The sequence below is a fragment of the Schistocerca cancellata genome, chromosome 4, assembly GCF_023864275.1.
Source record: "Schistocerca cancellata isolate TAMUIC-IGC-003103 chromosome 4, iqSchCanc2.1, whole genome shotgun sequence".
Classification (NCBI taxonomy): Eukaryota; Metazoa; Arthropoda; class Insecta; order Orthoptera; family Acrididae; genus Schistocerca; species Schistocerca cancellata.
The window spans coordinates 240,913,613-240,928,099 of record NC_064629.1 but is presented as its reverse complement, the minus strand read 5'-3'; the positions used below and the strand labels follow the sequence as shown (position 1 = coordinate 240,928,099).

The following is a 14,487-nucleotide window of genomic DNA, read 5'->3' as shown; positions in this document are numbered from 1 at the left end:
ACTTCTAGTATAGCTCACGATACCAACATGGACATACACTGTACAGCACCACTTCTGTGCTGAAGGAGGTGATTATGTAATGATGTAAATATAGATCCGAGTATGGCAACAGAGAATTGTCGAAATCGGTCATCTGCATGAATAAATTATTTTAGTGATCTTGTTGAAAAATTTTGGGTGTTCATGTTTCAAAAATGACTCTGAGCACTATGGGACTTAGCTTCTGAGGTCATCAGTCCCCTAGAACTTAAACTACTTAAACCTAACTGACATAAGTACATCACACACATCCATGCCCGAGACATGATTTGAACCTGCGACCGTAGCGGTCGCGCAGTGCCAGACTGTAGCGCCTACACCGCTCGGCCACTCCGGCCGGCTGGTGTTCATGGATAGTTTGCTGTAAATGAGTATCATTTTTGTATGCAGACCCGGAATCAAGGAAAAGCAAGTTATCTTGACCAGCCGCTGGCCAAAAACAGTGCTCATACTATAGATCTAGTTCTCCTACGCCCATTTCGCCACTCTTGCTTGTTATGACGAAATGTTCCCCACTGCCCTTGCAAGATCACGCACACGAAAAAAGAATCGCAGGGGCAGAGCACTTCCAACTTCTCATAGCACAATAAATAACTTTCCAGCAAATTTATCATCCAGATTAAGATTCCACATAATTGTATACAAATGAGTTAAGGCATTGATGTTAGTTGATCTTAATACAACTCTCTTGGTACATCTGTTTTCCAGGGTTGCCTTCAAATGCATTTGCTCTTCAAATCCAGATTGGTCGGAGTTGGAAACAAATTCCTTATTGAACGATGGCATAAGTTTGTTTATCTCATCTACAGGTATTCGGGCGGATTCTGCAGTTTGCTGTGCATCGTCAAGCTGACGCTTTACTTGAAATTTCATTATCTCAGGTCTGCCAACTCTGCAGCACTGTTTGAAGTTATGCAGCCATACACATTTTTCCTTGAAATCACTGTAATACTCGTCGAGCCCAATTTGATTGCATAAAGTAGTAGGTCACTGTCGTGCACACCCTATAGATTGAAACGTGCAAACAGCATTTTATGTAACAGCTGCGCCTTGTCCTTCCTTCAATACCCGTAGCTTTTCTTAAGCAATATACGGTTATACTGCTGCGGACTTATTCGAAACCTGTTCATAACTATTCAAAAATGGCTCTGAGCACTATGGGACTTAACAGCTGTGGTCATCAGTCCCCTAGAACTTATAACTGCATAAACCTAACTAACCTAAGGACATCACACACATCCATGCCCGAGGCAGGATTCGAACCTGCGACCGTATCAGTCGCTTCATAACTGTCTTTTCTTACTACGGTGCGGATGATTTTTCATGTACGTAATTATGTTTAGTAGCCTCTCCTTGGAAAACTATTGTCCTTCATCACGCTTCACCGGAGACGGGATTTGTGGCTCCCTGTCCGAGAAGGAAGATAAACTACATGGCTCGACAACTCTTTCAGCATCACTTCCACTTCTTAAGCACGTATCGTGGTCATTGTCGGCACGGTCGAGCGTATACGACACCACACTTTCCACTGACTCTCCTTGCATCTGCGACTACTTTCTCACTCTGCGGAATTCCTTGGGTTCCTTTGTGACGAAATGTGCACTTGGGCAACTGATGTTGTATATACAATGCAATATTTGCTTTGCTTATCGTTGCCACTGCTCCGCTTTGTACCAACAGCACTAGCGCTGTAACACTGTTGTGAGTTTCTCTTCGTCTAAGTAGTTCAACTACGCTCCGTAGCCTCATATTGTGCTCACTACTGGATATTTCCAGCCCCGCCCTTTTTGGCCATTAGCAGCCAATATTGTTGCATGGCAGACAACATGTGGGGCGTTCAATGCCGTAAACATCATTGGGCTTTTACGACCTCGCACTCAAGTGATTCCTTGTAATTGCTTGATATGTAATTGCTTGATACTTGTCTATCTCTTCTTCCATTCTGCACTATTTGATCACTGAAATAAGGTTCTGTGATATTTTACCAGACTGGTTTCTGGGATTACAATCAGCATTGTGGTTGCTCCTTAATGCTCACTTGGATGGGGAGGATTTGCGGTCGGCCAGAGCCACAGAGTTTTTCTCACACCCACAAAGGTATGTTTTCTGGTCTCTGCTCAGCTGGAGCACTGTTGCGTTGAGGTAGGTTTTAAGGCACCACTTATTATCCTCACGGTTTAATTCATTTGCTCGTCTTAGTTTTTTATGTATGTACTTTTTAAACCACACGACAGCAAAATATCCATAGTCGAATAGACCATAGCAGTTGCTGGAACGTGAAGGGTTTTTCCTCGATCCTGTCATGTTGTCCCAACAAATTGCCTGGCTTACCTGGCTGGAGTGGCGGCACCGTCGTGTTTACGCTCAAGAAGCCAGGAGGAGCGCAATAACAGCGTACACGCCAGGCGCAGCCCTGTAACGTCCTACTACTTTGTATCCTCCGGTGTTTGAAGTGAGAAATAATTACAGTATATCGCATCTTGGCTGCTCACGATACTTTGTTGGCAATATCCGTAAAACTAGTTCCCCCTGTGATGTTGCTGCTTTCCACAACTGTGTCTGTTGCTTCGTCGTCTACTATTTCAGTTACGGACGATAATGCCGAATCTTGGTTCGAATCTACGCCGACTGATTTTATTATGCTGAATTTTCCTCTTCTGTGAAAGTATCTCTCCTCCAGTAGTCGTTAAAGACTTTTTGGTGTTATAAACGGCCTTTCTAGTCACCTAATTTCCTAATAGTAAAGGCTAATATCGCAGGCCTAGCAGAAAACCGACCGCCCAGTTTAGTTATTACCGTTTTAGGCTAGTAGTGCCGAGATCCTTGTTTTGATTCCTAATGTTCATCTCAATTTTTTCCTTTATTGGAAAGCCCACTCAGTCGTGTGACGCCAACGGAAAAATTGCTTGAATAAAAGAGCAACGAAATTGACGATGAACACGCGGAAGAGCGTTACCTCGAAAAGGCTAGCATCAGGCTAGGTAAGGCACGCCACTCATTTACTACTAACACAAGCAAACACCGTTATTTTTTCGGGTTAGCGAGCGAGATGCTAGACATATTACGACTACGGATCCTGTTCGTTTCAAAATTACCGACCAGTTTAATAGCATCTAGATCTAAGTGTATGATTGGAATTATTTTCTTGCACACTTTTCTCAATGAAATGAAGAGGAAAAGGTTGTTGCTCCTTAATGAATGCCACTCCATATTTTTAAATTTTTCTCTCCATTCCTACACAACAGTCGCAAGTTTTCCTGTTTTGGTGATAGAGAAGAAGTTAACATGATATGAAACTCTGCATTCACAGCAATGAAAAGGTGGTTGACCCTGTTGTGGTACGATGCTCTCCACATAATGTACTGTAGTGTGTACGACTCCAAGTTTCACGTAAGTAAACCACTGGCTGCTTTAACTCGGGTGCTTCTTTTTGCAAATCAGCACAAAATGACTTGTTCATTCTGGAACCTTTCAAAAACAAATATAATAGATGGAACATTTTTGCTGAGCGTTTCTTTGCTACCCTGGAAAACCAGTTCTGAACGATAAAATCTATGACGTTTTCGCAAAGATGACATTGCCTTAGAGTGTTCATAAAATGACTTGTACCTATGTCATCAATGAAATATTTTTTGTGTGAATCTGACTAATTTACCGTTGGGGCAGGTACTTGAATCTTGCTCCAATCGCCCTCGTGTCCCTTCTTCTAAAATTTGAACACCTTTTTCCTCCATAACGTTTGCCTGGCTTGCACATTCGTCGACTTCTCTGTCGGTACTATCACAACTTTCTCGCTTTCATTGCCAGAAAACTAACGACGTTGACAGCAAGTTTTCGCTACATACATGTAAGTACATACATACATACAGTAATACTTGTTCCTTAGATCATGAATACAACATTTCGTAATGATGTGGAACGTGCCACTTTAACATAAATTTTCTTTACACAAAATAATAATTTTTTTCTTTACAGTTTTTACTTGATATCTAAAAATTCATCTGTTGAGTAGAAGGAGTTGTCATTCAGAAATTCTTTTAATTTGTTTTTAAATGTTCGTTGGCTATCTGTCAGATTTTTAATCCTATTTGGCAAATGACTAAAGATTTTTGTGGCAGCAATTCACCCCTTTCTGTGCCAAAGTGAGACTTAATCCAGAGTAGTGAAGATCATCCTTTCTTCTAGTATTGTAGCTATGCTCTTCGCTGTTATTTTTGAACTGGGGTGGGTTAGTAATAACAGATTTCATAAGTGAATATATGTATTGCGAAGGTACTGTGATTATCCCGAGTTCCTTAAATAAATGTCTGCAAGATGATCTTGGGTGGGCTCCAGCTATTATTCTGATTACACGCTTTTGTGCAATGAATACTTTCTCTCTTAGTGACGCATTGCCCCAAAATATGATGCAATATAACAGCAGTGAATGAAAATAGGCATAGTAGGCTAATTTAGTGATATGTTTATCACCAAAATTTGCAATAACCTAATGGCATAAGTAGCTGAACCTAACCATTTCAGATCACCTATGTGTTTCTTCCAATTCAATTTCTCATCAACGCACATACCCCGAAATTTTGAATATTCTGCTACGGTCGCAGATTCGAATCCTGCCTCGGGCATGGATGTGTGTGATGTCCTTAGGTTAGTTAGGTTTAATTAGTTCTAAGTTCTATGAGACTGATGACCACAGCAGTTGAGTCCCATAGTGCTCAGAGCCATTTTGAATATTCTGCCTAAGCAACAGACTTCTGTTCATACTCTACATTTATCAATGGTGTTATGCCATTTACTGTGCAGAATTGTATAAACTTTCCCCGAAGTCAATTTCCGCAGTTCCTTTCCATGTACCCACTACGAGGTAACAATGGCAGGAACTTGAGTTTATCTCGTCACGTGAACTATTTAGTTGCTACTTCGGCCGAGTTATCAACTTGCGTCGCCGAGTAGTGTGTAAATCAGTTGTCTAATACAACATAGAGAGATTTAGGGCAGAAGTCGCGTCGTACTCGCTTCTCATCGAATGCCACGTTTACATGTTTATGCAGTTGTTTAGATGAAAGAGACACACCTCAGTCTTCGAGGCGTTAGGGAGTATTCTCTACATTTTGTAATATATGTAGAGTATACACAAGTGATCTGTTCACATTTGCATTCCTTCCCCGAGTGATTTACTTTGAGTCATAATGGCTGCATGTTGCTGTATACACTGAGGTGACAAAAGACATGGGATAACGATATGCACATATGCAGGTCTACATCTACATCTGCATCTACATACATACTCCGCACTCCACCATACAGTGCGTGGCGGATGTTACGTCGTACCACAACTAGCATCTTCTCTCCCTGTTCCACTCCCAAACAGAACGAGGGAAAAATGACTGCCTATATGCCTCTGTACGAGCCCTAATCTCTCTTATCTTATCTTTGTGGGCTTTTCGCGAAATATAAATTGGCGGCAGTAAAATTGTTCTGCAGTCAGCCTCAAATGCTGGTTCTCTAAATTTCTTCAGTAGCGATTCACGAAAAGAACGCCTCCTTTCCTCCAGAGACTCCCACCCGAGTTCCTGAAGCATTTTCGTAACACTCGCGTGACGATGAAACCTACCAGTAACAAATCTAGCAGCCCGCCTCTGAATTGCTTCTACACTCCTGGAAATGGAAAAAAGAACACATTGACACCGGTGCGTCAGACCCACCATACTTGCTCCGGACACTGCGAGAGGGCTGTACAAGCAATGATCACACGCACGGCACAGCGGACACACCAGGAACCGCGGTGTTGGCCGTCGAATGGCGCTAGCTGCGCAGCATTTGTGCACCGCCGCCGTCAGTGTCAGCCAGTTTGCCGTGGCATACGGAGCTCCATCGCAGTCTTTAACACTGGTAGCATGCCGCGACAGCGTGGACGTGAACCGTATGTGCAGTTGACGGACTTTGAGCGAGGGCGTATAGTGGGCATGCGGGAGGCCGGGTGGACGTACCGCCGAATTGCTCAACACGTGGGGCGTGAGGTCTCCACAGTACATCGATGTTGTCGCCAGTGGTCGGCGGAAGGTGCACGTGCCCGTCGACCTGGGACCGGACCGCAGCGACGCACGGATGCACGCCAAGACCGTAGGATCCTACGCAGTGCCGTAGGGGACCGCACCGCCACTTCCCAGCAAATTAGGGACACTGTTGCTCCTGGGGTATCGACGAGGACCATTCGCAACCGTCTCCATGAAGCTGGGCTACGGTCCCGCACACCGTTAGGACGTCTTCCGCTCACGCCCCAACATCGTGCAGCCCGCCTCCAGTGGTGTCGCGACAGGCGTGAATGGAGGGACGAATGGAGACGTGTCGTCTTCAGCGATGAGAGTCGCTTCTGCCTTGGTGCCAATGATGGTCGTATGCGTGTTTGGCGCCGTGCAGGTGAGCGCCACAATCAGGACTGCATACGACCGAGGCACACAGGGCCAACACTCGGCATCATGGTGTGGGGAGCGATCTCCAACACTGGCCGTACACCACTGGTGATCGTCGAGGGGACACTGAATAGTGCACGGTACATCCAAACCGTCATCGAACCCATCGTTCTACCATTCCTAGACCGGCAAGGGAACCTGCTGTTCCAACAGGATAATGCACGTCCGCATATATCCCGTGCCACCCAACGTGCTCTAGAAGGTGTAAGTCAACTACCCTGGCCAGCAAGATCTCCGGATCTGTCCCCCATTGAGCATGTTTGGGACTGGATGAAGTGTCGTCTCACGCGGTCTGCACGTCCAGCACGAACGCTGGTCCAACTGAGGCGCCAGGTGGAAATGGCATGGCCAGCCGTTCCACAGGACTACATCCATTATCTCTACGATCGTCTCCATGGGAGAATAGCAGCCTGCATTGCTGCGAAAGGTGGATATACACTTTACTAGTGCCGACATTGTGCATGCTCTGTTGCCTGTGTCTATATGCCTGTGGTTCTGTCAGTGTGATCATGTGATGTATCTGACCCCAGGAATGGGTCAATAAAGTTTCCCCTGCCTGGGACAATGAATTCACGGTGTTCTTATTTCAATTTCCAGGAGTGTATGTCCTCCCTCAATTCGACCTGATAGGGATCCCAAACGCTCGAGCAGTACTCAATAATAGGTCGTATTAGTGTTTTATAAGCGGTCTCTTTACAGATGAACCACATCTTCCCAAAATTCTGCCAATGAACCGAAGACGACTATCCGCCTTCCCCACAACTGCCATAAATGCTTGTCCCACTTCATACCGCTCTGCAATGTTACGCCCAAATATTTAATCGACGTGACTGTGTCAAGCGCTACACTACTAATGGAGTATTCAAACATTACATGATTCTTTTTCCTATTCATCTGCATTAATTTACATTTATCTATATTTAGAGTTAACTGCCATTCTTTACACAAATCACAAATGCTGTCCAAGTCATCTTGTATCCTCCTACAGTCACTCAACGACGACACCTTCCCGTACACCACAGCAAACAGCCGCACATTGCTATCCACCCTATCCAAAAGATCATTTATGTAGATAGAAAACGACAGCAGACCTAGCACACTTCCCTGGGGCACTCCAGATGATACCCTCACCTCCGACGAACACTCACCATCGAGGACAACGTACTGGGTTCTATTACTTAAGAAGTCTTCGAGCCACTCACATACTTGGGAACCAATCCCATATGCGTGATGATCAAACCACCAGGTGGTGGTGGTATCGCGTACACAAGTTACAAAAGGGCAGTGCATTAATGGAGCTGTTGTCATTTGTACTCAGGTGATTCATGAGAGAATGTTTCCGTTGTGATTATGGCCGCACAACGGAAACTGACAGTCTTTGAACGCGGAATGATAGTTGGAATATAGACGCATGGTACATTCCATTTCGAAAATCATTAGACAAGTCAGTATTCCGAAATCTACAGATTCAAGAGTGTGTCAAGAATACCAAATTTCGGTCATTGCCTCTCACCACGGACAACGCAGTGGCCGTTGGCATTCAGTTAACGGCAGAAGGCAGCGGCGTTTGTGTAGATTTGTCAGTGCTAACAGACGGGCAACACTGCCTCAAATAACAGCAGAAATCAATGTGGAACATACGACAAAAGTATCTGTTAGGACAGTGCGACGACGGTTCAATCCCGCGTCCGGCCATCCTGATTTAGTTTTTCCGTGATTTCCCTAAATCGCTCCAGGCAAATGCCGGGGTAGTTCCTTTGAAAGGGCACGGACGACTTCCTTCCCCATCCTTTCCTCATCCGACGAGACCGATGACCTCACTGTCTGGTCTCCTCCCCTCAAACAACCCAACCCAACATTGCGACGAAATTTAGCACGAATGGGCTATGGCAGCAGACGACCGACGCAAGTGCATTTCCTAACAATACGACATCGCCTGCAGCGCCGCTTCGGGGCTAGTCATCATATCGGTTGGAGAGTAAACGACTGGAAAACAGCGACCTGATGAGATGAGTCCCAATATCAGTTGGTAAGATCTGATGGTAGGTTTCGAGTGAGGCGTGGACCACACGAAGCCATAAGGTACTGTGCAATCTAGTAGTGGCTCCATAATAGTGTGGGTTGTGTTTACACGGAATGAACTGTTCCTCTGATCCAGCTGAACCGATCATTGACTTGAAATTGTTATGTTCGGCTACTTAGAAACCATTTGCCGTCAGACAACGATGGAATTTTTACAGATCTACATCTACATATACATCCATACTCTGCAAGCCACCTGACGGTGTGTGGCGGAGGGTACTTTGAGTACTTCTATCGGTTCTCCCTTCTGTTCCAGTCTCGTACTGTTCGTGGAAAGAAGGATTGTCGGTATGCCTCTGTGTGGGCTCTAATCTCTCTGATTTTATCCTCATGGCCTCTTCGCGAGATATACGTAGGAGGGAGCAATATACTGCTTGACTCTTCGGTGAAGGTATGTTCTCGAAACTTCAACAAAAGCCCGTACCGAGCTACTGAGCGTCTCTGCTGCAGAGTCTTCCACTGAAGTTTATCTATCATCTCCGTAACGCTTTCGCGATTACTAAATGATCCTGTTACGAAGCGCGCTTCTCTCCGTTGCATCTTCTATATCTCTTCTATCAACCCTATCTGGTACGGATCCCACACTGGTGAGCAATATTCAAGTAGTGGTCGAACATGTGTACTGTAACCTACTTCCTTTGTTTTCGGATTGCATTTCCTTAGGATTCTTCCAATGAATCTCAGTCTGGCATCTGCTTTACCGACGATCAACTTTATATGATCATTCCATTTTAAATCACTCCTAATGCGTACTCCCAGATAATTTATGGAATTAACTGCTTCCAGTTGCTGACCTGATATATTGTAGCTAAATGATACAGGATCTTTCATTCTATGTATTCGCAGCACATTACACTTGTCTACATTGAGATTCAATTGCCATTCCCTGCACCATGCGTCAATTCGTTGCAGATTCTCCTGCATTTCAGTACAATTTTCCATTGTTACAACCTCTCGATATACCATAGCATCATCCGCAAAAAGCCTCAGTGAACTTCCGATGTTATCCATAAGGTCATTTATGTATATTGTGAATAGCAACGGTCCTACGTCACTCCCCTGCGGCAAACCTGAAATCACTCTTACTTCGGAAGACTTTTCTCCATTGAGAATGACATGCTGCGTTCTGCTATATAGGAACTCTTCAGTCCAATCACACAATTGGTCTGATAGTCCATATGCTCTCACTTTGTTCATTAAACGACTGTGGGGAACTGTATCGAACGCCTTGCGGAAGTCAAGAAACACGGCATCTACCTGGGAACCCGTGTCAATGGCCCTCTGAGTCTCGTGGACGAAGAGCACGAGCTGGTTTTCACACGATCGTCTTTTTCGAAACCCATGCTGATTCCTACAGAGTAGATTTCTAATCTCCATAAAAGTCATTTTACTCGAACATAATACGTGTTCCAAAACTCTACAACTGACGACGTTAGAGATATAGGTCTATAGTTCTGCACATCTGTTCGACGTCCCTTCTTGAAAACAACGATAACCAGTGCCCTTTCCACTCCTTTCGAACGCTACGCTTTTCTAGAGACCTACAGTACACCGCTGTAAGAAGGGGGCAAGTTCCTCCGCGTACTCTGTGTAAAATCGAACTGGTATCCCATCAGGTCCAGCGACCTTTCCTCTTTTGAGCAATTTTATATGTTTCTTTATACCTCTGACGTCTGTATCGATATCTACCAATTTGTCATCTGTGCGACAATCTAGAGAAGGAACTACAGTGCAGTCTTTCTCTGTGAAACAGCTTTGGAAAAAGACAATGCACCATGTCAGCAGGCCACAATTGTTCGCGATTGGTTTGAAGAATATTCTCGACTGTTCGAGAGAATGATTTAGCCACTCAGATCGCCCGACATGAACCCCATCGAATATTTATGGGAAATAATCGAGATGTCAGTTCGGGCACATCATCCTGCACCGGCAATACTTTCCCAATTGTGGACGGCTACAGAGGCAGCATGGCTCAATATTTCTGCAGGTGACTTTCAACGACTCGTTGAGTTCATGCCACGTCGAGCTGCTGCGCTAAGCCGTTCAAAAGCAGGTCCGACACGATATTAGGAGGTATCCGATAACTTTTGGCACCTCATTTGTAAATATTACATAGGAATGGCGCAAGTCTGTTTTTTATTTATTTTGACTTGCTAGTGGTGAACGGAAATGTGGCTTTGAATTATCGATTTATTAACATGTTTTAATCAGATCTGTAGGTTTTCTGCTAGATACGTATTGTTTGAGGTTTACGGTAAGCTCTTCAAGTCAAAATGTGTCACACGTTGCAGTAAGGTCCACAAGTGCGACACAGGTTTTAAAGGCCTTTCTTGAAATCCTCCCTCCGTCGTGCAAGGTTGATTCTAGCACATGCTGACCGCAGCTTTTGTTTCGTCGGAAACCGGCGTGAAAGGGTGGAACAGTAGTTTCACCAGCTTCAGTCCTGCTGCAGGTTCAATCCCTCGTGGCGCCATCCTGATTTAGGTTTTCCGTGATTTCCCTAAGTCGCTCCAGGCAAATTTCGGAACCGATGACCTCGCTGTCTGGTCTCCTCCCCCAATCAACCCAACCCCCTGTTGTAGGTACTACCGAGCGAGGTGGCGCAGTGGTTAGCACACTGGACTCGCATTCGGGAGGACGACCATTCAATCCCGTCTCCAGCCATCCTGATTTAGGTTTTCCGTGATTTCCCTAAATCGTTTCAGGCAAATGCCGGGATGGTTCCTTTCAAAGGGCACGGCCGATTTCCTTCCCCATCCTTCCCTAACCCGAGCTAGCGCTCCGTCTCTAATGACCACGTTGTCGACGGGACGTTAAACAAGACTAACCCCTGTTGTAGGTACTGCGCTGTAATAATTTATAGCATTTGCTTTACAGTGATACTGGACGATAGTCGGCTACATCATCAGGAACTTTTCCGATTTTTAAGACTGCTAAAGTGTTGCCAATTTTGAAGCAGTTGGAACATCTCCAGAATTTAGTATATCCGAGTAAAAGCTTGTCAACCATGTTATTGATTTTTTTATCCAGGTGTCTTATAAAGCCAGGAAAAACTTCATCAGTCCCGGCTGATTTCCTGGTTGTTGAAACATCTTGGCAGATTAAACCTGTGTGCCGGACCGAGACTCGAACTCGGGACCTTTGCCTTTCGCGGGCAAGTGCTCTACCAACTGAGCTACCCAAGCACGACTCACGCCCCGTCCTCAGAGCGTTACTTCTGCTGTGAGGACGGGGCGTGAGTCGTGCTTGGATAGCTCAGTTGGTAAAGCACTTGCCCGCGAAGGCAAAGGTCCCCAATTCGAGTCTCGGTCCGGCACACAGTTTTAATCTTCCAGGAAGATTCATATCAGCGCACACTCCGCTGCAGAGTGAAAATCTCTTTCTGGTTGTTATTACTTTTATAGACGCCTTGACTTCGTATTCCCGAAGGGGGATGTAGGGTGAAGAGTTGTTTCCATATTCTTGTTCAATTTTCTGCAGTTTCCTTTACTTCTTTCTGAAGAGTTTGCTCTTGTGGAAGATTTAGCGCTAGTTGTTTAATAAGTTGTGCTGTTCGAGTAGATGTAATTTTCAATTGTTCCATCACAGCTGTTGTTGCTTTCACCTTGAATGAGTGAAGCAGTTACGGAAGTAAGCATTTCCCATTGTATTTTCTGTTGTTTATTAACGGAGTTTGTTATTTGATTCCCTATTTCCGGGTTTGGGTTATTTTTAAGTGCAAACAGCCTCCAAGTTGCTGCAATGGACTGTTGTAGACAGGCACCAGAAGGCGATAGTACTCGCCATGACATTCCTCACGACCAACTGTACTTCCTGATAAAGAGGGGGAAATTAAATCCTTATGACTACCCATCGTATTTACCGAAACAACCTATGCCACACACACACACACACACACACACACACACACACACACACACACACACACACTTATCTTCCTGCACTGATAAGAGCTGTGCAAGTGTATTGATCCCTATGTAATGCGGAATTGACCACTAGCTGTCACTAGAGGCGGATTTGCCAGTATAAAAGGAGGCGGGGAATACGGTGTTGCCAGTAGATGTAACAGCAGAATCGGTCAGTCAGTAGAGCTCAGTGACTTCGGACATTAACTAGTCATTCAACGTCACCTGATTAACAAATGCATCAGCAACATTCCTGATGTGACCTATCTAGGGATCACTACTGAAGAACGAGCTCCCAGATAGACAAATAACCACGAACACTTTATTAACGATATTAAAAAACTCTTCCCGTTACATAACGTGGGCACCAGTTAATTAAGTCACTGAACACAACAAGACTTCTAGGATCAGTGTGTATGAACACTTGTAATTCTGAATATTAATTATTCTTAGAGAAAAATTGTCGCAGTGGATCGAACAGTGCGTTCCGTGTCCTGAAGAATCACTGTGCGGATGGCTGCCCAGACTTCACAATCACAGAAAACCGTGGCGTAGGGCTGGTGCCTTGCGATCCAGCCACACGCCACACTACATGTTGTTGCGGGTTGCCGCCCTGTCCAGGCGCTTGTAACGCAACTGCAGCCCATCCTGCCTGCGGCAGCCGCTTAATATTGACGGCGCCACATCCACCGGACACAGCAGGCGGTAGCTCGTGTTCGCAAGCCACGCGACGCCAGACTAATTCCCGGTATTCTTCCTCCAGGCGGCCGTTATAGGACACCGCCCAGCAGCTCGCCAGCCAATGCCAATTTCAGTCCCGTCCTCGGCTTCTCGACCCGTCGGAGCGCAGCGCTCACCCGTGCAACCAGAGAAATTGCCAGTGCTGCGTAGGCAGACTTTGCCTACGGCACTGTTCCTCTATAGTGACTGACAGTGTACTCTGTCAGTACATTCAACACTTGTTACCGTATTTGTGATAAACCATTAGTTCAAGACGATCTTTTCGTTGCTTTACTCCGAACCTTTCTGTTACTTACGTTATTGTGTACTCTCTCTGTAGTAAGTTGTTCTATTGTTCTTGGGTACCAGGACACCTTTCTCTGCTCGTGAATGTGTCACTCACAGCGGCATAATATAGTAACTGCAAATGTCTATGTCCGAACACTGATTTTTTTCAGTAACACTAAGCCTCTGTTTCCATACAAGCGTTGTACAAATAGTTCAAGTTTATGGTACGGAGTCTATCAGTGAATACGACTGCCTTCTCCCTGGCGTCGGAGCTGCTCCTTGGCGACGTCTTGCATGGTCACTGGCTGCTGATTCCCCGTCGGTCTCGTCGTAGGCGCGCGTGGCGATTCCTTAAGCGAACAGGTCGATGTTCCTCTTCACATGAGCTCGATAGAACGATAGACGTGTTAAACCGCGAATCGAGGCTCATATTGCGGTTTGTGCTGTGATATGAAACAGTGCACTACTTGTTCCACATGACTGATGACGTGTAAAATAAATCCCGCTATGCTGGCATCTTCTGTAGCAGACAGCAATCTGTCTGGCTAACGTGCTTCCCCGGACAATGTGCCTTAGTAGCCTACAGAGGGGCAGCTACGACTCGAATACCGGTCACAAAAAAATCATTATAATGTTATAATTTTACGTATGAATTAGCTATTATTTTCTTGATTGGAATATACTGAAAAGTAGCGATATCTGCGTGAATATTGGTTTGTACGAAAAGAGGTCAACAAGGTTTTAGATTTCTTTCTTAATTAGCTGTAAGTTGTTTGATTTTAAAAGTCACCCTACGTGTAAAGCGGACGGAAAGCGCCGTAAAACTTTCCCGCTGGGGATTCCCGTAATTACTTTCAAATTCAACTGTATCGTCTCGTTAAGTATTTCTGAATCCAGTCCTAAAGCTGGCCCGATGTTCTATAAGCTTGTATTCTAGACTCTATGCAACTGGTGGATCTGTATTAAAAGCGTTCTGGAACTCG

At 45.1% G+C, this 14,487-nt stretch overlaps 1 protein-coding gene across 1 annotated transcript in view; it reads left to right on the top strand.

Annotated features, from left to right (window-relative positions):
- The window catches only part of LOC126184041 (inactive phospholipase C-like protein 2), a 749,749-nt gene that overhangs the window by 76,057 nt on the left and 659,205 nt on the right, over positions 1-14,487 (top strand). The gene's annotated exons all lie outside the window — the stretch shown is intronic.